Source organism: Scylla paramamosain, chromosome 20 (assembly GCF_035594125.1).
Source record: "Scylla paramamosain isolate STU-SP2022 chromosome 20, ASM3559412v1, whole genome shotgun sequence".
NCBI classification, from domain to species: domain Eukaryota; kingdom Metazoa; phylum Arthropoda; class Malacostraca; order Decapoda; family Portunidae; genus Scylla; species Scylla paramamosain.
In genome coordinates this window covers 7,131,656-7,159,042 of record NC_087170.1, presented here as the reverse complement: position 1 = coordinate 7,159,042, position 27,387 = coordinate 7,131,656, and positions in this window count along the sequence as shown.

The window sequence follows — 27,387 nt, the reverse complement described above, 5'->3', positions numbered from 1 at the left end:
AAAACACTAAAATGCATGAAAAAACTATATTTTGAAATAAAAAAATCAAATATGTCTTACGTACCAAAACGCTCAAAAATAACAAAATAGCAAATAACAAATTACAAATTAACATTAACAAAAACAAATATTTTGAGTGTTTTTGAGCTTGTTATGTAAATAAACGGCAAAATGCATGGTAAGTACCCTATATGGTGAAACAAAACGATATTACCAGAATTATTATGAATGTTATTGATATTCTTAGGTAACAAAACGCTCAATAGCATTCTATAATATTATGTAGAAACAGAACAACCTTACCAAAAACGTGTGTTATGAGCACACATTATTATGTACGGAAACGCGAAAATTCATCCAAAGTATCCTGTATGAAATAACGAAAAGACATTACGAGTAAAGTGTATTATGAGTGTCTTCCAAAAACGCAAAAGCACTTCAGTAACAAAATATATGGAGAAATAGAACATTACCAAAAACGTGTATTTCGTAATTCATACATTATTTTGTACCAAACTGCCAAAATGCATGCGAAGCACCCTATATGGGGAAAAGAATCATTGAGTGTTTATAAGCGTGATATACACCAAAATGCTAAAAGGCATGGAAATAATCCTATATAGGAATACCAAAGAACGTTACGAAAAACGTGTTTTGAGCTTCTTACGTACCAAAATTCTAAAACGGAGGCAAAACACTCTTAATGGAAAAAGAATAACATTACCAAAAACTAGTATTTTGAGTGTTTTTGAGCTTGTTACGTATAACGAAAAAATTCATTGAAAGTATCCTATACGGGGTAACGAAATAACATTAATAAAAATGCGCATAATGAATATTTTTTAACTTCTTATGTACCAAAACGCTAAAACGCATGGACTCTATATGGAAAAAAGAAAAACATAAAAAAAAAAAACGTGTATTTTGAGAGTTTTCACATCTTTAGGTAACAAAACATCAAGATATATACAAAGCACCCTCTATGGTGAATTTCCAGAAACATGTCTTTTGAATGTCTTCTGGAGTTTGTTATGCATGGAAGTTCTAAAAGGCATGGAAAACACTCTATATGGGCAAAAAAAAAATAACATTACTAAAAAAACTTATCGTTTGAGGGTTTTTAGCCACTTATGTACTAAAACGTTAAAACGCATGCAAAACACCCTTTGTAAAGAAACAATATCTTTACCAAAATTTGTATTTTTAGTGTTTATGAGCTTGTTACGTACAAAACCGCCAAAAGGTATTAAAAGAATACCAAATCGGGAAACAAAAAGAACATTACAAGAGACGTGCATCTTTCTTTTTAAGCTTCTTACGAAGCAAAACGCTAAAACGCATAAATAGCACTATGTGGAGAAACAAAACAACATTACAAAAAATATATATTTTGAGTGTTTTTCATAAGGTTAGATAACAAAACGCCAAAATGCATGCATAGCACCCTCTCTGATGAAATAAAACGAAATTACAAAAAAACGTATCTTTGTGCATTTTAGACAACAAAAAGACAAAAAAAAGCATGGAAAGCACGCTATATTGGAAAACAAAACAACATTACCAAAAACCTTTTCACTGTTTTTGAGGTACTTACCTACTAAAACACTAAAACGGAGGGACAAATTAACAGTACCAAAAGCAAGTATTTTGACTGTTTATAAGCTTATTACGTACATTAACGTTAAAATGCGTGTATAAAGAGTGTTTTTGAGCTTCTTAGGTAACAAAAGGCAAAAATACGTTAAATAACACACTATATGGAGAATCAGAACAACATTACAAAAACGTCTATTTTGAGTGTTTTTTACATTGTTATGTACTAAAATCCTAAAATGCATGCGAAGCACTCTAGATAAGGAAACGGAGCGACATTACCAGAAACTTGTATAATTATTTTTTAGTGTTATTGGCACCAAAACAATAAAAGTTCTTGGAAAGTACCCTATTTTGGACTACATTACCAAAAAGGTATATTTTGTAAGTTTTTGAGATTTTTACGTTCAAAACGTAGAAACACGTTGGTACCAAAACTCATGGAAAACACTCATTTTGAAGAAACAAAAAAAATACCAAAAATGTGTATTATGAATGTCTTTGAGCTTGTTAGGTACAGAAACGGCAAAATGCATGGAATGTAACATGTATGGTGAAACATAACGATATTGCCACACACATGTATTATGAATGTTATTGACTTTAGCTAACAAAACGCTCAATAGCACTCTATATGTAGAAACAGAAGAACATTACCGAAAACGTGTTTTATGAGTGTTAGTAACATTGGTATGTACGAAAACGCGAAAATTCATGCAATGTATCCTGTATGGAATAACGAAAGGACACTTCGGAAAATCTGTATTATGAGTGCTTTTGAGATTATTAGCTTCCAAAACGCATAAACATTTCGATAGCATCATATGTGGATAAACAGAATATTACGAAAAACGTGTATTTTGAGTGTTTTTTTTTTTTTTTTTTTTACATTGTTAGGTACCAAACTGCCAAAATGCATGCAAGGCACCCTGCATGGGGAAAATAAACGACATTTCAAGAAACATGTCTTTGAGGTGTTTATGAGCATGCTATGCACCAAAAACGCTAAAATGCATGGAAATCACCCTGTATGGGAATACCAAACAACATCACAAAACACATATCCTTTGAGTGTTTTTAGCTTTTTACGTACCAAAATATAAAACGCATCTAAAACACATTTTATGTAGAAAGAATAGCATTACAAAAAAAAAAAAAAGAAAAACTAGTATTTTGAGTATTTTTAGCTTGTTACATATAAAAACGACAAAATGCATGGAAAGAACCCTATTTGAGGTAATGAAGGTACATTACTAGATATACGTACGAGTGCTTTGGATCGTTTTAGGTACGAAAACATTAAAACGCATATAGCACTCTATCTCGGAAAGAGAAAAACATTATCAAAAAACAAGTATTTTGAGTGTTTTTTTTTTTCACATTAATAGGTACCAAAACGCTAAAATGTATGAAAAGCACCCTCAACAGTGAACTGAAATTTCTTTTACAGAAACACGTATTTTGAGTGTCCTTTAAAAGCTTTAAAAGGAAAACAATACATAATTACCAGATACTTTTCTTTTCAGTGTTTTTATGCTACTTACGTACCAAAACGCTAAAACGCAAGCAAAACACCCCTTATGGAGAAAAGTATAAATTTACTAAAAACGTGTGTTTCTTACGTTCAAAAATTCTAAAATGCATGGAAAGTACCCTATATGGGGAAAGAAAATAATATTAAGAGAAACATGTATTATGACAGTTATTAAGCTTCTTAGGTACCAAAATGCTGAAAGGCATGTATGCCCTGTATAGAGAAACAAAACATCATTACAAAAGACGTGTATTTTGAGTGTTTTTCCCATTGTTAGGTACCAAACACCAAGATGAATGCAAGACCACCTATATGTGAAGCATTAACTGTAACATGTATTTTGTGTGTTTTTCAGCGTGTTAGGCACGATAAACGTTAAAAAGTATAGAAATCACCCTATATGGGAAAATAAAACATCATTAGGAAAAACGAGTCTTTGAAGTGTTTTTGAACTATTTACGTCCCAAAAAGCTTAAAACACGTGCAAAAACCTTTTATAAAGAAAAATAATATTACCCAAAACAGGTATTTTAAGTGTTTTTCGGTTTGTTAGGTACCAGAACGCAAAGTGTATACAAAGCAGCTTATATCGGGAAAGAAAACGAGATTTACAGAACCATTACTTTTGAGTGTTTATGACCTCGCTAGTAACCAAAATACTAAAAAAGCATGGAAAACACCCTATAAGTAAAAAAAAAAAAAAAAGTTTTAGCAAAAGCGTCTCTTTTAAGCTTCTTTCCAAAACGCTAAAATGTATATAAAATACCCTTTTATGGACAAAGAAAATATTTCTATTAAAAAACGTGTATTTTGAGTGTTTGTGAGCTTATTAGGTAGAAAAATGCCAAAATGCATGGAAAATTCTCTATATAGGAAAAGGAGAAGACATTACGAGAAATTTGTGTTAAGAAAGTTTTTGAGCTTCTCATGTACCAAAACGCTGAAACACATGAATAGCACTCTATATGGAGAAACAGAACAACACTACAAAAAGGTGTATTTTGAATGTATTTTACATTGTTAGGTACCAAAACGCCAAAATGCATAGAAATCATCCTATATGGAGAGTGAAAACGAAATTTTCAGAAACGTGTCTTTCGAGTGTTTACGAGCGTGCTAGGCACCAAAAACGCTAAAAGGCATGGGAACATCCTATATGAGAAAACAAAATAACATTAACAAAAATGTCTTTTTTCCTCTGTTTTGACCTGCTTACGTAACAAAACGCTAAAACGCATGGATCTCTGTGCAGAAAACAGAAATACCAAAAAGAAGCATTTTGTGGGTTTTTGAGCATGTTAGTTACAAAAAGGCCAAAATGCTTCAGAAACTTTAAATGTAAAACGAAAAAAAAAAAACGAGAAACGTGTATTATGAGTGTTCTTAAGCTTATCAGGTACCATAACATTAAAATGCATGAATAGTACTGTATATGGAGAAACAGAGAAACATTACCAAAATGAGTATTTTAAGTATATTTCACATTGTTAGTGACTTTTGAGTGTTTTAAGTTACGCTAAAAACGCATATAAAACACCTTTTATGTAGAAACAAAGTAACATTATCAAAAACAAGTATTTTGATTTTTTTTGAGCTTGTTATGTAAACAAACGCCAAAATGCATGGAAAGTACCCTATATTGGGTACCAAAACGCTAAAACGCATGAATAGCACTCAATATTGAGAAACAGTATAACTTTACCAAAAATGTGTATTTCGAGTGTATTTCACATTGGTAGGTAACAAATCGCCAAACAGAATGCAAAGCACCTTATATAGGGAAAGGAAATGAGATTTCCAGAAACGTGTCTTTTTAGTATTTATGAGCGTGCTACGTGCTAAAACGCTAAAAAGCATGATAAGAACGCCATATGGGGAAAAAAATAAACATTACCAAAAGCTTCTCTTTTCAATGTTTTTTAGCTACTTACACCAAAACACTAAAATGCATGCAAAACACTTTACAGGAAAACAGCATAACTTTACCAAAAACGTGTAGTTTGAGTGTTTTCAGGTTGTTACGTAGGAAAATGCCAAAATGCATGCAATTCCCTATATGGGGTAACGAAATAACATTACAAGAAACGTTTGTTATGGATGCTTTGGAGCTTCCTGTGTACCAAAATGCTAGGTCGCATGAATTTCACCCGCTGCGAGACAAAACGCTAAACAGCATGGAAATTACCCTATATGGGAATGCAAATCAGCATTACGAGAAACTTACCTACTGTGTGTTTCTAAGCTTCTTGCGTACCAAAACGATAAAACGCATGTAAAATACCCTTTATGAAAAACAGGATTATATATATATATATATATATATATATATATATATATATATATATATATATATATATATATATATATATATATATATATATATATATATATATATATATATATATATATATATATATATATATATATATATATATAGGAGGAGGCAGTAGACACCTGCCGAAACGATAATTACTCCCAGTGAGGTCTAAAGCACTGTTCAGGGGGTGCTGTGAACTTATCATTAAACCCAGCTGTGACCTCACTGAACGTTTCCCTTTGTGTCTCACAACACAAGGGGGTAGTCACAGCCTGCCCTCTAAAGACAACTCTCTTCCTCCACACAAAACTACAAGCACCTAATAACACACACACCCTTCACTCCAAAAATTTTAAAATCATGGCGACTCCTACACCAGCCTCGGAGTCCCCATCTGGGGAGGGGACCATAAATGTCCCCAGGTCGGACTGCCTTTCCGTCGACGACCCTAAGTGTCTTGACACCCCCCTCAACTTTTTCTTCATTAACTTCTGCAACATTCGCGGTCTAAGATCTAATTTTCAATCTGTAGAACACCACCTCTCCTCTTCTAAACCTCATCTTCTTTTCCTCACTGAAACTCAGGTGTCTGAGGCAACTGACAGTAGCCCCTTTTCTGTTCCCTCCTACTTTCTCTATCCTCATTTTCGATCCAAAGCTGGATGCTGCGTTTATGTGCGCAATGACTTAACCTGCTCTCGTGCCCACGCTCTTGAATCTTCCGAGTTTTCCACCATCTGGCTACGACTACAGAGTCATTCTCATACTAAATTTATCTGTGCTGTATACCTCTCACCTAACTCCTCTGACTATAAGAAATTCTTTGACTACTTAACTTCCAAAGTGGAGCACATTCTGACCCTCTTCCCTTTTGCAGAGATCTCCATTCTTGGAGACTTCAATGTTCACCACCAGCTTTGGCTTTCCTCTCCCTTCACTGACCATCCTGGTGAACTAGCCTACAACTTTGCTATCCTCCATGACCTAGAGCAATTGGTGCAACACCCTACTCGTATTCCTGACCGTCTTGGAGATACGCCCAACATTCTTGACCTTTTCCTGACCTCTAATCCTTCTGCTTATGCTGTCACCCTTTCTTCTCCGTTGGGCTCCTCCGATCACAATCTCATATCTTTATCTTGTCCTATCACTCCAATCCCTCCTCAGGATCCCCCTAAGCGAAGGTGCCTCTGGCGTTTTGCCTCTGCTAGTTGGGGGGACCTGAGGCGGTATTTTTCTGATTTTCCTTGGAATGACTACTGCTTCCGTGTCAGAGACCCGTCTTTGTGTGCTGAGCGCATAACAGAGGTGATAGTGTCTGGCATGGAGGCGTACATTCCTCACTCTTTTTCTCGTCCTAAACCTTCTAAACCTTGGTTTAACACAGCTTGTTCTCGTGCTATACATGATAGAGAGGTGGCCCACAAAAGGTACTTAAGCCTTCCTTCACCAGAATCTCATGCACTTTATATTTCTGCCCGGAACCATGCCAAGTCTGTTCTCCAACTAGCCAAAAACTCCTTCATTAACAGAAAATGTCAAAACCTTTCAAGATCTAACTCCCCTCGTGATTTCTGGCATCTAGCCAAAAATATCTCCAATAACTTTGCTTCTTCTTCTTTCCCTCCTCTACTTCAACCAGATGGCACCACTGCTATCACATCTATTTCTAAAGCTGAACTCTTTGCTCAAACCTTTGCTAAAAACTCTACCTTGGACGATTCTGGGCTTGTTCCTCCCTCTCCTCCACCCTCTGACTACTTCATGCCTCGTATTAAAATTCTTCGTAATGATGTTTTCCATGCCCTCGCTGGCCTAAACCCTCAGAAGGCTTATGGACCTGATGGGGTCCCTCCTATTGTTCTCCGAAACTGTGCCTCCGTGCTTGCACCTTGCCTAGTCAAACTCTTTCAGCTCTGTCTGTCAACATCTACCTTTCCTTCTTGCTGGAAGTTTGCCTACATTCAACCTGTTCCTAAAAAGGGTGACCGCTCTAATCCCTCAAACTACCGTCCTATTGCTTTAATTTCCTGCTTATCTAAAGTTTTTGAATCTATCCACAACAGGAAGATTCTTAAACATCTATCACTTCACAACCTTCTATCTGATCGCCAGTATGGGTTCCGTCAAGGCCGCTCTACTGGTGATCTTCTGGCTTTCTTTACTGAGTCTTGGTCATCCTCTTTTAGAGACTTTGGTGAAACTTTTGCTGTTGCCTTGGACATATCAAAAGCCTTTGATAGAGTCTGGCACAAAGCTTTGATTTCCAAACTACCCTCCTACGGTTTCTATCCTTCTCTCTGTAACTTCATCTCAAGTTTCCTTTCTGACCGTTCTATTGCTGCTGTGGTAGACGGTCACTGTTCTTCTCCTAAATCTATTAACAGTGGTGTTCCTCAGGGTTCTGTCCTGTCACCCACTCTCTTCTTATTATTCATTAATGATCTTCTAAACCAAACTTCTTGTCCTATCCACTCCTATGCTGATGATACCACCCTGCACTTTTCCACGTCTTTTCATAGACGTCCAACCCTTCAGGAGGTAAACATATCACGCAGGGAAGCCACAGAACGCCTGACTTCTGATCTTTCTAAAATTTCTGATTGGGGCAGAGCAAACTTGGTATTGTTCAATGCCTCAAAAACTCAATTCCTCCATCTATCAACTCGACACAATCTTCCAGACAACTATCCCCTCTTCTTCAATGACACTCAACTATCCCCCTCTTCTACACTGAACATCCTTGGTCTGTCCTTTACTTATAATCTGAACTGGAAACTTCACATCTCATCTCTAGCTAAAACAGCTTCTATGAAGTTAGGTGTTCTGAGACGTCTCCGCCAGTTTTTCTCACCCCCCCAGCTGCTAACTCTGTACAAGGGCCTTATCCGTCCATGTATGGAGTATGCTTCACATGTCTGGGGGGGTTCCACTCATACTGCTGTTCTAGACAGGGTGGAATCAAAAGCTTTTCGTCTCATCAACTCCTCTCCTCTAACTGACTGTCTTCAGCCTCTCTCTCACCGCCGCAATGTTGCATCTCTAGCTGTCTTCTACCGCTATTTTCATGCTAACTGCTCTTCAGATCTTGCTAACTGCATGCCTCCCCTCCTTCCGCGGCCTCGCTGCACAAGACTTTCATCTTTCTCTCACTCCTATTCTGTCCACCTCTCTAACGCAAGAGTTAACCAGTATTCTCAATCATTCATCCCTTTCTCTGGTAAACTCTGGAATTCCTTGCCTGCTTCTGTATTTCCACCTTCCTATGACTTGAATTCCTTCAAGAGGGAGGTTTCAAGACACTTATCCACCAATTTTTGACCACTGCTTTGACCCTTTTAGGGACTGGCATTTCAGTGGGCATTTTTTTTTATTAGATTTTTGTTGCCCTTGGCCAGTATCCTTCCTACATAAAAAAAAAAAAAAAAAAAAAAATACATATATATATATATATATATATATATATATATATATATATATATATATATATATATATATATATATATATATATATATATATATATATATATATATATATATATATATATATATATATATATATATATATATATATATATATATATATATATATATATATATATATATATATATATATATATATATATATATATATATATATATATATATATATATATATATATATATATATATATATATATATATATATATATAAAGAGCATTTTTAGTGTTTTGCGCTTGTAGCGTAGAAAAACACCAAAATGCATGAAAAAAGGCCTTTATGGAGTAACACAAGAACATTACGAGAAACGTGCTTTTAAGCATCGGTAACAAGCCGCGAAAATTCCTAAATATCCCTCTATATGGAGGAACAAAACATTACCAAAAATAGTTATTTTGAGTGTTTTTCATATTGTTTGGTACCAAACAGCTAAAACGTATGCAAAATCACCAATATGAGCAAACGAAACAAAATTTCCAGAAATGTGTTAGCCATCAAAAAAAGAAAAAAAAAATGGAAATAAACCTATACAGGAATACAAATGAACATTACCAAAAACGTGTATTTTGAGTGTATTTCACATTCTTAGCTACCAAATTGACAAAATGCATGCAGAGCCCAAAATATGGGGAAACAAAACGAAATTTACAGAAACGTGTCTTTTCCGTGTTTATGAGCTTGTTAGGTACCAAAACGCTAAAAAGCATGGAAAAAAAAAAAAATCTCTCAGATGTTTTTGTGCTACTTTCGTAAAATAAACTTTCTTAAAATAAATTTTGAAGGTTTTGAATCTTGTTACGTACAGAAACGCCAAAATAATGCAAACTAACCTATATGATAAAAAAAAAAAAAAAAAAAAAAAAAGAGAAACGTGTATTGAGTGTTTTTGAGCTTCTTAGGTACCAAAACGCTAAAACTCATGAATAGCAATCTATAATGAGAAACAAAGCATCCCTTATAGGATAAGGAAAGGAGATTTCACTCCCCCCCCCAAAAAAAAGTGTCTTTTGAATGTTTATGAGCGTGTTAGCCATCAAAACACTAAAGATTATAGAAAACACCCGATATGGAAAAAGAAAACAACATTACCAAAACACGGCTTTTTTTTTATTGTTTTTAGCTAATTATGAACCAAAAAGCAAAATCGCATGCAAAACACCCTTTTATGGAAAAAAAAGTAATTAATATTACGAAAAAAAAAATTCTAAATGTTTTTGAGCTTGTTACGTAGTAAAATGCCAAAATGCATGGAAAGCACTCTATATGGGAAAATAAAAAGACATTACGAGAAACGTGTATTATGAGAGTTTTTTTTTTTACTTTTTTAGGTATCAAAACGCCAAAACGCATGAAAAGCTCTCTATATGGAGAAAGAACATTACCAAAAACTTTTATTTTGTGTTTTTCACATTATTAAATATCAAAACGCTAAACTGTACGCAAAGCATCCTAAATAGGGACACGAAACGACATTACTAGAGAAGTGTCTTTTGAGAGTTTTCTGTTTTTTAGCGTATTAGGCACCAAAACACTAAAAAGAATGTAATTCACCCTAAATAAGGATACAAAACAACATTACAAAAAAAACGTGTCTTTTGATGTTTTTGAACTTCTTAAGTACCAAAACGCTAAAATGCAGGCAAATTACAGTTTATGGAGAAAGAGAATAACATTACAAAGAAAATAAGTATTTTCATCGTTTATGAACTTCTTACGTAGAAGAACACCAAACTGCATTAAAAGTACCCTGTATGGAGAAACGAAAAGACATTACGAGAAACGTGTAATATGTGTTTTTTTTTTTTAGCTTCTTAGGCACAAAAATGCTGTAACGCGTTACTAGAAATCTAGATGTAGAAACAAAACAGCGTTACTAAAAAACGTGTAATTGAGGATATTTCACATTGTTAGGTACCAAAACGCCAAACTGCATGCAAAGCATCCCATATGGGTAAAGGAAACGATATTTCAAGAAACGTGTCTTTTGAGTGTACTTGAGCGTACTAGGAAGCAAAACACTAAAAAGCAAAGAAAACACCCGATATGAAAAAAAAAAAAAAAACTGCCAAAAACGTCTCCAGTGTTTTTAGCTACTTACAAACCGAAACGCAAAAACCCATGCAAAACAACCATTATGGAGAATGGTTGTTTTGAGAACAGAATAATATTTCCAAAAAACAAGTATTTTGAATGTTTTTGAGAATGCTGCGTAGAAAACGCCAAAATGCATGGAAAATGCCATGTATGAGGAAACGAAACGAAACGAAACGAACGTGCTTTGGATGCATTTTTGGTGTTTATGAGCGTGTTAGGCACCAAAATCGAAAACAAAGCATGGAAATCACCCTATTTTGGTAAACAAAACAACTTTACTGTTTTTTGGCCTACGTACGAACCAAAACGATAAAACACATGTAAAAGTTTCTGTAAGGAGAAAGATCATAACTTTAACAATAAGAAGTATTTCGAATACTTTTTTTCTTTTTTTTTAGCTTACGTAAAGAAACGCCAAAATTCATGGAAAGTACTCTATAAGGGAAACGAAAGAACATTACGAGAATCATGTATAATGAGTGTTTTTAAGCTTCTTAGGTACGAAAACGCTAAAATGCATAAATAGTACTTTATATTGTGAAACAGAACTTAAAATGCCTGTTTTGGGTAATATTATTTTTCTTTATAAAAGGTTTTTGCACGTGTTTTAAGCTTTTTGGTACGTAAATAGTTCAAAAACACTTCAAAGACACGGTTTTCCTAATGATGTTTTATTTCCCCGTATAGGGTGATTTCTATACTTTTTAACGTTTATCGTGCCTAACACGCTGAAAAACACACAAAATACATGTTACAGTTAATGCTTCCACATATAGGTGGTTTTGCATGCATCTTGGTGTTTGGTACCTAACAATGGGAAAAACACTCAAAATACACGTCTTTTGTAATGATGTTTTGTTTCTCCATACAGGGCATACATGCCTTTCAGCATTTTGGTACCTAAGAAGCTTAATAACTGTCATAATACACGTTTCTCTTAATATTATTTTCTTTCCCCATATAGAGTACTTTCCATGCATTTTAGAATTTTTGAACGTAAGAAACACACGTTTTTAGTAAATTTATACTTTTCTCCATAAGGGGTGTTTTGCTTGCGTTTTAGCGTTTTGGTACGTAAGTAGCATAAAAACACTGAAAAGAAAAGTATCTGGTAATTATGTATTGTTTTCCCATACAGAATACTTTCAATGCTTTCTAGCGTTTTCGTGCCTAAAACGTCCATAATCACACAAGAAACACGTTTCTTAAAATGTCGTTTCCTTTCCCCATAAAAGGTGCTTTACATGCATTTTGGCTTTTTGGTATCTAACAATGTGAAATACACTCAAAATACACTTTTTTTTCTGTAGTGTCGCTACACTACTATTCATGGTGTTTAGCATTTTGATTCTTGAGAAGCTTATAAACGTTCATAATACACGTTTCTCGTAATGACTTTTTGTCTTCCCATATAGGTTGCTTTTCGTGCATTTTGGCGTTTATGTACGTAATAAGCTCAAAAACACTGAAAATAATTGTTATTGGTATTGTTACTCTGTTTCTCCATAAAGTGTGTTGTGAGTGCGTTTTAGCATTTCAGTTTGTATGTAGCTCAAAAAATTCAAATGACTCGTTTTTTTTTCTTATATAAGGTGATTTCCAAACATTTTTAGCGTTTTGTTATCTAACATGCACAAAAATACTCAAAATATACATTTCTTTTAATGCCATTTTTTTTTTCATTATAGGGCACATTGCATGCATTTTGTCGTTTTGATACTTAACAGTGTAAAAAAAACACTCAAAATACACATTTTTGGTAATATTGTTGTTTCTCCATATGGAGTGCTATTCAACGGTGTTTTTTTATTACTTATTATTTATTTATTATTTATTTATTTATTTATTTATTTATTTACTTATTATTTATTTATTATTTATGATTATCATATTTCTTTTTATTACCTAAGAAGCTCAAAAACACTCCTGAAATGCGTTTCCCGTAATGTCCTTTCGTTTTCCCATATAGGATACTTTACATTCTTTTTGGCGTTTATGTAGGAAACAAGCTGAAAAAAAAAAAAAACACTCAAAATACTTCTTTTTGAAAATGTTACTCTGTCTCAATAAAGGGGGCTTTGCATGCATTTTAGCGATTTCTTATATAAGTACTTCAAAAACACTCAAAAGGAACGTTTTTGATAATGTTAATTTGTTTTCCCATATCGGGTGCTTTCGATACTTTTCAGCGTTTTGTTGTTAAACATGCAGAAAAAAAAAAAAACACTCATAAAATACATTTCCCGTAATGTCGTTTCATTTCACCGCAGAGGTTGCTTTGCATGCATTTTGGCGTTTTGTTATCTAACGATGTGAAATGTTTTTCACAAAATACACATTTTTAGTATTGTTATTCTGTTTCTCCATATAGACTGCTATCCATGCGTTACGGAGTTCTGGTAACTAAGCTCAAAAACACTCAAAATACACGTGTCTCGTAATGTTTTTTAGTTTCCCGATGTAGTGTACTGTCAATACAAATTTGCGGTTTTGTACGTAACAAGCTGAAAACACTGAAAATACACGTTTTTGTTAAATTTGTTACTGTTTTCTCTCTCACTCTAAAAAAAAAAAAAATTTTACAAGTGATTTAGCGTTTCGGTACGTAAGTAGCTAAAAACCACTTAAAATACACGTTTTGGTAATGTTTTTTTTTCCCCATATAGGGTGCTTTCCATGCTTTTTAGTGTTCTCATGCTTTTAAAGGACACTCAAAATACGTGTTTCTGTAAAAGAAATTTCAGTTCACTGTTGAGGGTGCTTTTCATGCATTTTAGTGTTTTGGTACCTATTAATGTGAAAAAAAAAACACTCAAAATACATGTTTTTGATAATGTTGTTCTCTTTCCGAGATAGAGTGCTATATGCGTTTTAATGTTTTCGTACCTAAAACGATCCAAAGCACTCGTACGTATATCTAGTAATGTAGCTTCATTACCTCAAATAGGATTCTTTCCATGCATTTTGTCGTTTTTATATGTAACAAGCTAAAAATACTCAAAATACTAGTTTTTTTTTTTTGTAATGCTATTCTTTCTACATAAAATGTGTTTTAGATGCGTTTTATATTTTGGTACGTAAAAAGCTAAAAACACTCAAAGGATATGTGTTTTGTGATGTTGTTTGGAATTCCCATACAGGGAGATTTCCATGCAATTCAGCGTTTTTGGTGCATAGCATGCTCATAAACACCTCAAAGACATGTTTCTTGAAATGTCGTTTATTTTCCCCATGCAGGGTGCCTTGCATGCATTTTGGCAGTTTGGTACCTAACAATGTAAAAAAAAAAAAAAAACACACACTCAAAATACACGTTTTTCGTAATATTCTGTTTATCCACATATGATGCTATCGAAATGTTTATGCGTTTTGGAAGCTAATAATCTCAAAAGCAATCATAATACAGATTTTCCGGTGTCCTTTCGTTATTCCATACAGGATACATTGCATGAATTTTCGCGTTTTCGTACATACCAATGTTACTAACACTCATAAAACACGTTTTCGGTAATGTTCTTCTGTTTCTACATATAGAGTGCTATTGAGCGTTTTGTTAGCTAAGGTCAATAACATTCATAATACACGTGTGTGGCAATATCGTTATGTTTCACCATACATGTTACATTGCATGCATTTTGCCGTTTCTGTACCTAACAAGCTCAAAGACATTCATAATACACATTTTTGGTATTTTTTTTTTCTCCAAAATGAGTGTTTTCCATGAGTTTTGGTACCAACGTGTTTTTACGTTTTGGACGTAAAAATCTCAAAAAACTTACAAAAGATGCCTTTTTGGTAATGTAGTCCAAAATAGGGTACTTTCCAAGAATTTTTATTGTTTTGGTGCCAATAACACTAAAAAATAATAATTCAAGTTTCTGGTAATGTCGCTCCGTTTCCTTATATAGAGTGCTTCGCATGCATTTTAGGATTTTAGTACATAACAATGTAAAAAACACTCGAAATAGACGTTTTTGTAATGTTGTTCTGATTCTCCATATAGTGTGTTATTTAACGTATTTTTGCCTTTTGTTACCTAAGAAGCTCAAAAACACTCCTTATACACGCATTTTAACGTTAATGTACGTAATAAGCTTATAAACAGTCAAAATACTTGCTTTTGGTACTGTTAATTTGTCTCTCAGTTAAAGGGGTTTTGCATCCGTTTTAGTGTTTTAGTAGGTAAGTACCTCAAAAACAGTGAAAAGGAACGTTTTTGGTAATGTTGTTTTGTTTTCCAATATAGCGTGCTTTCCATGCTTTTTTGCCTTTTTGTTGTCTAACATGCAAAAAGATTTTTTGTAATTTCGTTTTATTTCATCATAGAGGGTGCTATGCATGCATTTTGGCGTTTTGTTATCTAACCTTATGAAAAACACTCAAAATATATATTTTTTGTAATGTTGTTCTGTTTCTCCACATAGTGCTATTTATGCGTTTTAGCGTTTTGCTTCGTAAGAAGCTTAAAAAGAAAGATGCACGTCTCTTGTTCTTTTTGTTTCCCGATTTGGTATTCTTTTAATACCTTTTGGCGGTTTTGTACGTAACAAGCTCATAAACACTAAAAATACAAATTTTGGTAAAGATATTGTTTCTTTACAAAGGGTGTTTTGCATGCGTTTTAACGTTTTAGTACATAAGTGGCTAAAAATCCTCAAACGATAAGTTTTTTTAAGTAATGTTATTTTTTTTTTGCCCATATAGAGTGTTTTCCATGCCTTTTAGAACTTTCATGCATAATAAACTCCAGAAGACATTCAAAAGACATGTTTCTGGAAATTCACCATAGAGGGTGCTTTGTATATATCTTGATGTTTTGTTACCTAAAGATGTGAAAACTCTCAAAATACACGTTTTTTTTTTTTTCATGTTTTTCTTTTTTCCATATAGAGTCCATGCGTTTTAGCGTTTTGGTACATAAGAAGCTCAAAAATATTCATCATGCGCATTTTTATTCATGTTATTTCGTTACCCCGTATAGGATACTTTCAATGAATTTTTTCGTTATACGTAACAAGCTCAAAAACACTCAAAATACTAGTTTTTGGTAATATTATTTTTTTTCCATTAAGAGTGTTTTGCCTCCGTTTTAGAATTTTGGTACGTAAGAAGCTCAAAACACGTTTTTCGTAACGTTCTTTGGTATTCCCATATAGGATTATTTCCATGCCTTTTAGCATTTTGGTGTATATCACGCTTATAAACACTCAATGATTCTTTTCCCCCATATATGGTGCTTCGCATGAATTTTGGCAGTTTGGTACAAAATAATGTATGAATTACGAAATGCACGTTTTTGGTAATGTTCTATTTCTCCATATATTTTGTTACTGAAGTGCTTTTGCGTTTTTGGAAGACACTCATAATACACTTTACTCGTAATGTCTTTTCGTTATTTCATACAGGATACTTTGGATGAATTTTCGCGTTTCCGTACATAAAAATGTGTGCTCATAACACACGTTTTTGGTAATGTTGTTCTGTTTCTACATATAGAGTGCTATTGGGTGTTTTGTTACCTAAGATGTCAATAACATTCATTTATCGTTTTGTTTCACCATATAGGGTACTTACCATGCATTTTGCCGTTTATTTACATAACAAGCTCAAAAACACTCAAAATGCTTGTTTTTGTTAATGTTAATTTGTTATTGGTTATTTGCTATTTTGTTATTTCTGAGCGTTTTGTTACGTAAGACATTTTTGGTAACTTTTTTTTATTTCAAAAAAATATAGTTCTTTTCATGCATTTTAGCGTTCTGGTGACTAAAAACTAAAAAATAACAAAAAAAAAAAAAAAAAAACGTTTCTGGTAATGTCGCTTTGTTTCTCTATATGTGCTTTGCATGCATGCATTTTAGCGTTTTGGTACCTAACAATGTAGAAAACACTCAAAACACGTTTTTTTTTTTATGTTTTGTTTTTCCATTTGTTTTTGCGTTTTGGTACATAATAGGCTCAGAAACACTCACCATATATGTTTCTCATAATATCTTTTCGATTCCCCATAAAGATTGGTTTTCATGCATGTTGGCATTTTGTTACCTAACTAAGGTCTAACACACCTACAATACATAGTTTTGTTAACATTGTTCTGTTTCTTCATATCACTTGATTTGTACGCATTATGGCATATTGATACATAACAAGGTGAAAAACACTCAAAACACACGTAATGTTATTCTGTTTCTTTATAAAAATGTTTTGCACTCCAAAGACACGTTTTTGGAAATGTTGTTTTGTATTCCTATATATTTTTTTTTTTTATGTAGGAAGGACACCGGCCAAGGGAAAGAAAAATCTAATAAAAAAAATGCCCACTGAAGTGCCAGTCCCATAAAAAGGGTCAAAGCAGTGATCAAAAATTGATGAATAAGTGTCTTGAAACCTCCCTCTTGAAGGAATTCAAGTCATAGGAAGGTGGAAATACAGAAGCAAGCAGGGAGTTCCAGAGTTTACCAGAGAAATGGATGAATGATTGAAAATACTGGTTAACTCTTGCGTTAGAGTTTTTGAGGCATTTAACAATACCAAGTTTGCTCTGCCCCAATCAGAAATTTTAGAAAGATCAGAAGTCAAGCGTTCTGTGGCTTCCCTGCGTGATATGTTTACCTCCTGAAGGGTTGGACGTCTATGAAAAGACGTGGAAAAGTGCAGGGTGGTATCATCAGCGTAAGAGTGGATAGGACAAGAAGTTTGGTTTAAAAGATCATTAATGAATAATAAGAAGAGAGTGGGTGACAGGACAGAACCCTGAGGAACACCACTGTTAATAGAATTAGGAGAAGAACAGTGACCGTCGACCACAGCAGCAGTAGAACGGTCAGAAAGGAAACTTGAGATGAAGTTACAGAGAGAAGGATAGAAACCGTAGGAGGGTAGTTTGGAAATCAAAGCTTTGTGCCAGACTCAATCAAAAGCTTTTGATATGTCCAAGGCAACACCAAAAGTTTCACCAAAATCTCTAGAAGAGGATGACCAAGACTCAGTAAGGAAAGCCAGAAGATCACCAGTAAAGCGGCCTTGACGGAATCCATACTGGCGATCAGATAGAAGGTTGTGAAGTGATAGATGTTTAAGAGTCTTCCTGTTGAGGATAGATTCAAAAACTTTAGATCGGCAGGGAATTAAAGCAATAGGACGGTAGTTTGAGGGATTAGAACGGTCACCCTTCTTAGGAACAGATTGAATGTAGGTAAACTTCCAGCAAGAAGGAAAGGTAGATGTTGACAGACAGACCTGAAAGAGTTTGACTAAGCAAGGTGCAAGCACGGAGGCACAGTTTCGGAGAACAATAGGAGGGACCCCATCAGGTCCATAAGCCTTCCGAGGGTTTAGGCCAGCGAGGGCATGGAAAACATCATTGCGAAGAATTTTAATACGTGGCATGAAGTAGTCAGAGGGTGGAGGAGAGGGAGGAACAAGCCCAGAATCGTCCAAGGTAGAGTTTTTAGCAAAGGTTTGAGCGAACAGTTTAGCTTTAGAAATAGATGTGATAGCAGTGGTGCCATCTGGTTGAAATAGAGGAGGGAAAGAAGAAGAAGCAAGGTTATTGGAGATATTTTTGGCTAGATGCCAGAAATCACAAGGGGAGTTAGATCTTGAAAGGTTTTGACACTTTCTGGTAATGAAGGAGTTTTTGGCTAGTTGGAGAACAAACTTGGCATGGTTCCGGGGAGAAATATAAAGTGCATGAGATTCTGGTGATGGAAGGCTTGAGTACCTTTTGTGGGCCACCTCTCTATCATGTATAGCACGAGAACAAGCTGTGTTAAACCAAGGTTTAGAAGGTTTAAGACGAGAAAAAGAGTAAGGAATGTACGCCTCCATGCCAGACACTATCACTTCTGTTATGCGCTCAGCACACAAAGACGGGTCTCTGACACGAAAGCAGTAGTCATTCCAAGGAAAATCAGTAAAATACTTCCTCAGGTCCCTCCAACTAACAGAGGCAAAACGCCAGAGGCACCTTCGCTTAGGGGGATCCTGAGGAGAGATATGAGCGATAGGACAAGATACACATTTTTGGTAATGTTATTCTGTTTCTCTATAATGAGTGTTTTCCATGACTTTTACGTTTTGGTAAGTAAAAAGGTAAAAAATACACAAAAGACACCTTTTGGTAATGTTGTTTTGTTGTCCAAAATAGGATACTTTCCAAGCATTTTTATTGTTTTGGTGCCTAAAACTCTATAAAAATAATAAAATACAGTTTTCTGGTAATGTCGCTTCGTTTCCCTATATAGAATGCTTCGCATGCATTTTAGCATTCTGGTACCTAATAATGTAAAAAACACCCAAAATACACGTTTTTGGTAATGTTGTTCTAACTCTCCACAAAGAGTGTTACTGAATGCATTCTTGCGTTTTGGTCCCTAAGAAGCTCAAAAACACTCATGCACGTCTCTCGTGATGTTCTTTTTCCTTTTGCCATATAGGATACTTTGCATGCATTTTAGCGTTTATGTGTGTAACAAGCTCATAAACACTCAAAATACTTGTTTTTGGTAATGTTAATTTGTGACTGAATTAAGGGGATTATGCGTCCGTTTTAGTGTTCTGATACGTAAGTACCTCAAAAACAGTGAACAGGAACGTTTTTGGTAATGTTGCTTTGTTTTCCAATACAGTGTGCTTTCCATGCTTTTCCGCGTTTTGTTGTTTAACATACACAAAAATAATTATAGGATACGTTTCTTGTAATGTCGTTTCATTTCACCATAAAGGGTGCTATGCATGCATTTTGGCGTTTTGTTATATAACCAAGAAAAAAAAACACTCAAAATACATATTTTATCTAGTTTTCTCTTTCTCCACATAGTGCTATTTATGCGTTTTAGCGTTTTGCTACCTAAGAAGCATAAAAAAAAAAAAACAATGAAAATACACGTTTATCGTAATGTTTTTTTTATCCCAATTTGGTGTAATTTTAATGCATTTTGACGGTTTTAAACATAAGCTCATAAACACTGGTAAGTAAGTGGCTTCTTTTTTTTTCGTATGTAAGTGGCTAAAAACACTCAAAAGACGTTTTTTGGTAATATATTTTTTCTCATATAAGTATTTTCCATACCTTCTAAAGCTTTTGTGCCTAACACGATCAAGAAGACACTCAAAAGATATGTTTTTGGTACCTAAGAATGTGGAAAAACATTTCAAAATACATGTTTTTGCTTGTTTTTCTCTTTTCCACATAGAGTCCTATTCATGCGTTTCAACTTTTTGGTACATAAGAAGCTCAAAAAAAAAAAAAAAAAGTCATAATACGCATTTCTAGTAATGTTATTTCGTTACCTCGTATTGGGTACTTTCAATGAATTTTGTCGTTTTTATACGTAAAAAGCTCAAAAAAAACTCAAAATACCTGTTTTTATTAATGTTATTTTTTTTTCTATATAAAGGATGTTTTTCCTCAGTTTTAGAATTTTGGCACGTAAACAGCTCAAAATACTAAATAGACACGTTTTTCGTAATGTTCTTTGGTATTCCTATATAACGATGTGTGGTCATAACACACGGTAATGTTATTCTGTTTCAGCATATAGGGTGATATTGCGCGTTTTGTTACCTAAGAAGATCAATAGCATTCATAATACACGTTTCTGGTAATATAATTTTGTTTCACCATATAGAGTACTTACCATGCATTTTACCGTTTATTTACCTATCAAGCTCTAAAACACTCAAAATACTTATATTTGGTAATGTTAATTTATTATTTGTTATTTGTTATTTTCTTATTTCTTAGCGTTTTTTTTTTTTTTACGAAAGACCTTTTCGTAATATTGCTTTTTATTCCAAAATATGGTGCTTTTCATGCATTTCATGCATCAAAAATACTAAAAACACATCTTTCTGGTAATATTGGTTTGCTTCTCTATATAGAGTTTTTCGTATGCATTTTAACGTTTTGGCACCTAACAATGTAGAAAAACTCAAAATACACATTTTTAGTAATGTTTTGTTTTTTTTCCATTTAGATTATTATTCACGTATTTTTGTGTTTTGTTATATAATAGGCTCAGAAACTCTCATACATGTTTCTCATAATGTTTTATCGATTCCTCATAAAGAGTGGTTTTCATGCATTTTTAGCATTTTGGTATCAAATTAGGTCAAGCACACCTACAATACACGGTTTTGGTCATATTGTTCTGTTTCTTCAAATGATTTGTATACATTTTGCGTATTGATACCTAACAAGGTGATAACACTCAAAACACACATAATGTTATTTTGTTTAGAAGAATGTTTTGCACTCCAAAGATACGTTTTTTGTAATGTTTTTGTATTCTCTTATAGGGTGATTTTTATGCTTTTTTTTTAACGGTTTTTGCCTGACACGCTCAAAAACACTTAAAGGACACGTTTCTAGTCATATTATTATTTTTTTCTCAATATAGAGTAATTTGTATTTATCTAGGGATTTTGCAACCTAACAAAGTGAAAAACAGTTTTTTTTTTAAAGTAGGAAGGACACTGGCCAAGGGCAACAAAAATCCAATAAAAAAAATAAAAAAATGCCCACTGAAATGCCAGTCCCATAAAAGGGTCAAAGCAGTGGTCAAAAGTTGATGAATAAGTGTCTTGAATCCTCCCTCTTGAAGGAATTCAAGTCATAGGAAGGTGGAAATACAGAAGCAGGCAGAGTTCCAGAGTTTACCAGAGAAAGGGATTAATGAAAGTACTGGTTAACTCTTGCGTTAGAGAGGTGGACAGAATAGGGGTGAGAGAAAGAAGAAAGTCTTGTGCAACGAGACCGCGCAAGGAGGGAAGGCATGCAGTTAGCAAGATCAGAAGAGCAGTTAGCATGAAAATAGTGGTAGAAGACAGCTAGAGATGGAACATTGCGGCGGTGAGAGAGAGGCTGAAGACAGTCAGTTAGAGGAGAGGAATTGATGAGACGAAAAAGCTTATGATTCCACCCTACAAACGTTTTTATTGAAGATGTTCTCTTTCTCCATATAGTGCTATTCACGCATTTTAGAGTTTTGGTACCTAAGAATCTCAAAAAAATACTCATAATACACGTTTCTCGTAATGTCCTTTCCTTTCCCTATACAGGGTGTATTTCATGCATTTAATGCTTTTTTTTTTATATTTAACAATATAAAAAGCACTTAAAACAGACTTTTTTGAGGAAAGTTGTTCTTTTCTCTATAATGCGATTCAGTGTTTAGCTACTAGAAAGGTAAGGTACACTTAAAATACACGCTTGTTGTAATATCGCTTTATTTCTGAAATATGCTACTTTCCATGCATTTTGGTATTTTTATAGGTAGTAAGATCAAAACTTATAAAATAAACAGTTTTGGTAATGTTATTTTGTTTCTCCATAAAGTGTTTTGCAGGCCTTTTAACGTTTTGGTACGTAAGCTCAAAAACACAAAACTCTCAAAAGGCATATTTTAAAATTTTGGTAATGTTATTCTCTCTCTATAAAGTGTGTTTTCCAAGTGTTTTAGCGTTTTAGTACGGAAGTAGGTGAAAAACACACAAAAAACACTTTTTTTTTTTGTAAAGTTGTTTTGCTTCACATATAGGGTGCTTTTCGTTCGTTTTGGTGCGTGACACGTTTATAAACACTAAACACGTTTAGTGTTTATAAACACGTTTATAAACACTAAAAAGACACGTTTGTGCAAAAGTTGTTTCTTTTCGACATATATGGTGCTTTGCAAGCATTTTGTCGTTTTTTGTGTGAAAGAAAATAAAAAATAAACGTTTCCAGTAATGTTATTCTCTTTCTTCACACAGAGTGCTATTCATGCGTTTTAGCGTTTTGCTACCTAAGAAGCTAAAAATATATATATATATATATATATATATATATATATATATATATATATATATATATATATATATATATATATATATATATATATATATATATATATATATATATATATATATATATATATATATATATATATATATATATATATATAATAGACGTCTATGATAATTTACTTTTATTTCCCCATTTGGGTACATTTCCTGAATTTTGCGTTTTTCTACGTAACAAGCACAAAACAATTAAAATGACCTCTTTTTCATGATGTTACTCTCTTTCTCTATGAATAGTGTTTGCATGCATTTTTTGCGTTTTGGTATATAAGTCCAAAAACTTAAAATACACGTTTTTCGTTAGAATTTTTGTATTCCCATAAAGAGTGATTTCTGTGATTTTTAGCGTTTTGGTGCCTAATACGCTAAAAAAAAAAAAAAACGTTTCTGGTAATGCATTATATGCATTTTGGCGTTTTGGCACCTAATAATGTCAACATAAAAAAATAAAACATGCGATTTCGGTAATGTTTTTTTTTCTCTTTCTCGATATAAAATATTATTCATTCGTTTTATCATTCTGTACCCAAGAAGCTTAAAAACTCTCATAATACACTATTCTCGTAATGTTTTTTCGTTTCCCCCTATAAGGAACTTTGCATGCATTTTCCCATTTTCTACATAAGCTAAAACATACTCAAAATACACATTTCTGGTAAAGGTATAATGTTTCTCCATGTTTTTTTTTCTTTCATGTGTTTTAGTGCTTTATAAGTAGCTCCAAAAGACACGTTTTTGGAAAGTCTGTTTTCTTTTCTCATATAGGGTTCTTTCCATGGTTTCTGCCTAACACGCTCATAAGCACTGAAATAACTCGTTTCTGGATATGTCTTTTTTTTTTAACCATATAGGTTTTTTTGCATGAATTTTGGGGTTTATGTGCCTAATAACGTGAAATACACTCAAAATATACGTCATTTATAATGTTCTGTTTCTCCATATAAAGTGTTGTTCATGCGCTTTAGAGTTTAGGTACCTAAAAAGATGAAAACACTTATAATACAAGACTCTCATAATGACCTTTTCTCTCCTCACAGATGACACTGCATGCATTTTTTTTACATAAGCTGAAAAAAACACTGAAAATACTTCTTTTTGGTAATGTTATTCTTTTTATCCATAAGGGCTATTTTGCAGGCGTTTTAACGTTTTTGCAAGAAATTTCTTGAAAAGTACTCAGAAGACAAGTTTTTGGTAATGCTGTTTTCTATTCCCATATAAGATGCTTTAAATATTTTTTTTAGCGCTTTGGTGCAAAGCACTCTCAGAAACACTCAAGAGATACGATTCTGGATATTTCGTTTCCTTTTCCCATATAGGGTGCATTGCATGCATTTTGGTGTATTGGTATCTTACTGTGAAATACTCTGAAAATACTTGCTTTTGGTAATGTTAATCTGTTTCTCCATGTTAGAGTGCTATTCACTTGTTTTAGCGTTTTGAAAAATAAGAGGTTCAAAAACCCTTATAATACACGATTCTCGTAATTTCTTCTTTTCCGCATTAAGGGTGCTTTGCATGCATTTTGATATTTTCCACGTAACAAGCTCAAAACTCTAAAATTCTTGTTTTCGGTCAAATTATTCTGTTTCTACATTGCATATATTTTGCATGCGTTTTATCATTTTGACACGTAAGAAGTTGAAAAACATTCAAAGGACGTAGTTTTCGTAATGTTGTTTTGTAATCCCATAGAGGGTGACTTCCATGCTTCTTAGCGCTTTGTTGCATAACACGCTCAGAAACATTTAAAAGGCATGTTTCTTATAAGATAATTTCGTTTCCTAGTATCAAAAAGGCTTTGCAGACATTTTGACATTTTTTTTTTGTATATAACAAGGTGAAAACACTCAAAATACATATTTTTTGTTAACGTTCTGTTTCTCCAAATAGTGTAATATTAAAGCATTTTCGCGTTTTAGTACCTAAGAACCCTAAAAAAAACCCACTCATAATACAAATTTCTCGTAATTTTCTTTTCGTTTCCCATCATAGAGTACTTTGTATGCATTGTGGCTTTTTCTACGTAACAAGTTTTTCGTAATGTTATATATATATCTCCAAAACTGTTGTTTTCCATATGTTTTAGCATTTTGTACATAAGAAGTTCAAAACACTCAAACGACGATTTTTTTTTCGTATTATTATTTTTTTCTCATATATGATTTATTTCTAAGCTTTTTGGAGTTTTAGTGCCTATTAGGCACAAAACCATGAGAAGACACGTTTTTGGTAATTTTGTTTCGTTTCACCATATAGGAGACTTTGCAGGCATTTTCAAGTTTTATAACCTAACAATGTAAAATACATTAAAAACACAGGTTTTTGGTAATGAAGTTGTTTTTCCGTATAGAGTATTACTCATCAAGCTCAAAAACATTCCTATTCCACGTTTCTCGAAAACTCCTTTTGTTTAGAAATATAAAGTACTGTAACGCCCGGGTATTATTGTTGTTTAGTCTAAGTTGCCTTTATTTCTTTCTGTGGGATTGAGTATGTGACGTGCGTGTGTGTGTGTCAGCTGTGCCTGGTGTCTGGCAGTGGTGCATGGATGGCGGGAGAGAAGTCGCGTGACTGCAGTGACTGGGCAGTGTGTTGTTGGCCCCGCTCTGGATAACTTGTCTTTGCGTGTCCTCCGTGCCGAGTGCCTGTTGCGTGAGCCTGAAGAGTTTGACTGTCCCTGCCTGTGTCTGTAACTGCCTGTAACTAACGGAACTAGTAAAGGAAGAAAGTGTTGCCCACTGTTTGTCTACCCGCTCTGTCTGGCTGTGCGTGAATCACGTGGGACGTGGTACCCTTAGCATCTCTTGTCTAGCCTGCTGGTGTTCCCGAGTGCTGTCCTGACTGTCGGGGAATTGTGGGCGTCTACGGGAGTGCTGAGGTTTGTGCTTTCGTAACAATGGCGTCAGGAGTGGGATGCTAAGTGTGTGCTCGTACAGACCTACGTGACTCGAGTGGAGAAACCATGGCAGACAAGGTGGTAGACAAAATGGCGGGCGAGAGTGGTGCTGCTGACCAGTGTGAGGGACTGAGTGGGTCTAGTCACGACTCTAGTGATGCTGGTGACGAGAAGCCCACCCAGATGGACCTCCTCATGTCCCAACTGGCGAGTATGGCTCAGAAGCAGGAGGAAAGGCACGAGCAAACCGTGGCAACACAAGCTGCCCAAACTGAACGACTGATGGAAGCCCTGCAAAGCAGCCTAGGTTCTCTGAGGGCTGAAACGCAGGCGTATACTGATCGCTCGTGTGAGGCAGTGAAACAGGAGGTAAAAAGTGAACTCCAAGCCTTGCGGGAAGAGGTGGCAGACCTGCGTGAGGGCGCGAGTGTTTGGCGGCAGGGCGCGTGGCCGCCACGTGGCGTCTTGGCGGGAGGTGTACAGCTGCCCGCAACCCCCGCCTGGCCTCCCGTGACTAGCCCAGGACCTGAAGGGAGTGTGGCCTCAGCCCCACCTGCTGTTGGGGGCCTTGGATGGGGCCCTGTGGGGGAAGCAGGTCCTTGGGAAGCACCCGAGATGGCCGTTGGGGGCTGGCCGCCCACCCGGGACAGGAGGGGAGGGCTTAGCCTGCCCCCTACACCGCCGGGCTCACCTCCCCGTGCCGCCTCCCCGCCCCCGAGCCCTAAGGCAGCCCGCTCGTCACCTCGTCACGTGAGACGCAAGCCAGCGGAGTACGATGGTAAGGTCAGCTGGGAGTCTTACGTCGCCCAGTTCGATATGCTGGCCTTGGCCCAGGGCTGGGGGGAGGCAGAGAAGGCCCTGCAACTAGCGACAGCGCTGCGAGGCCCGGCGTTGGAAGTGCTGGGTCATCTCCCTGCCAGCCAGCGCACCTCATACGCAGCAGTGTCCGAAACTTTGCGGCGACGTTTCGGACACCGTCATCAGGCGGAGGTATACCGCGCCCAGCTTAAGAAGAGGACGCGAGAGAAGGACGAAACCCTTTCCCAGCTGGCGCAGGACGTAGAAGGGCTGGTGAGGAGGGCGTATCCAAGCGCGGCCGAGGACATGGTCGTTGTTTTGGCGCGCGACGCGTTCGTAGACGCCCTCCAGGACCACCAGCTCCAAATCTATGTGAAGCAGGCACACCCAGCTGACGTGCAGGTGGCGTTGGCACGGGCTATGGAGTTTGAGGCCTTCCTACAGACGACGACCAGCCTCTCTTCTCTTGCCCAGCCTCGCGGTGAGGTACGGGGCCGGAAGGCGAAGGTGGAGCACAAGGCGGCGTCACGGGAGGCGAGCCCGTCCGAGTTCGCCGGCCGCTGTTGGGGCTGCAGTGAGAGAGGCCATAGACGCAGCCAATGTCCGAGGGGACGAAGGACGCGCTCCCTCGATCGGCCTAACTCCAAAGCCTTCCAGACGTGCTGCGCCGCATGCGGCAAATCGGGCCACCGCTCCAGCGCCTCCCCCAAGCCCAAGGAGGTTGCTGAGGCGGGAAACAGCAGCGGGCTGGAGGAGGGGGCGACCTCACAGCTTGCCAAGGTGCCAATGCCCCGTGCTGTGTAAAGTGCCACCTCACCGTCAGC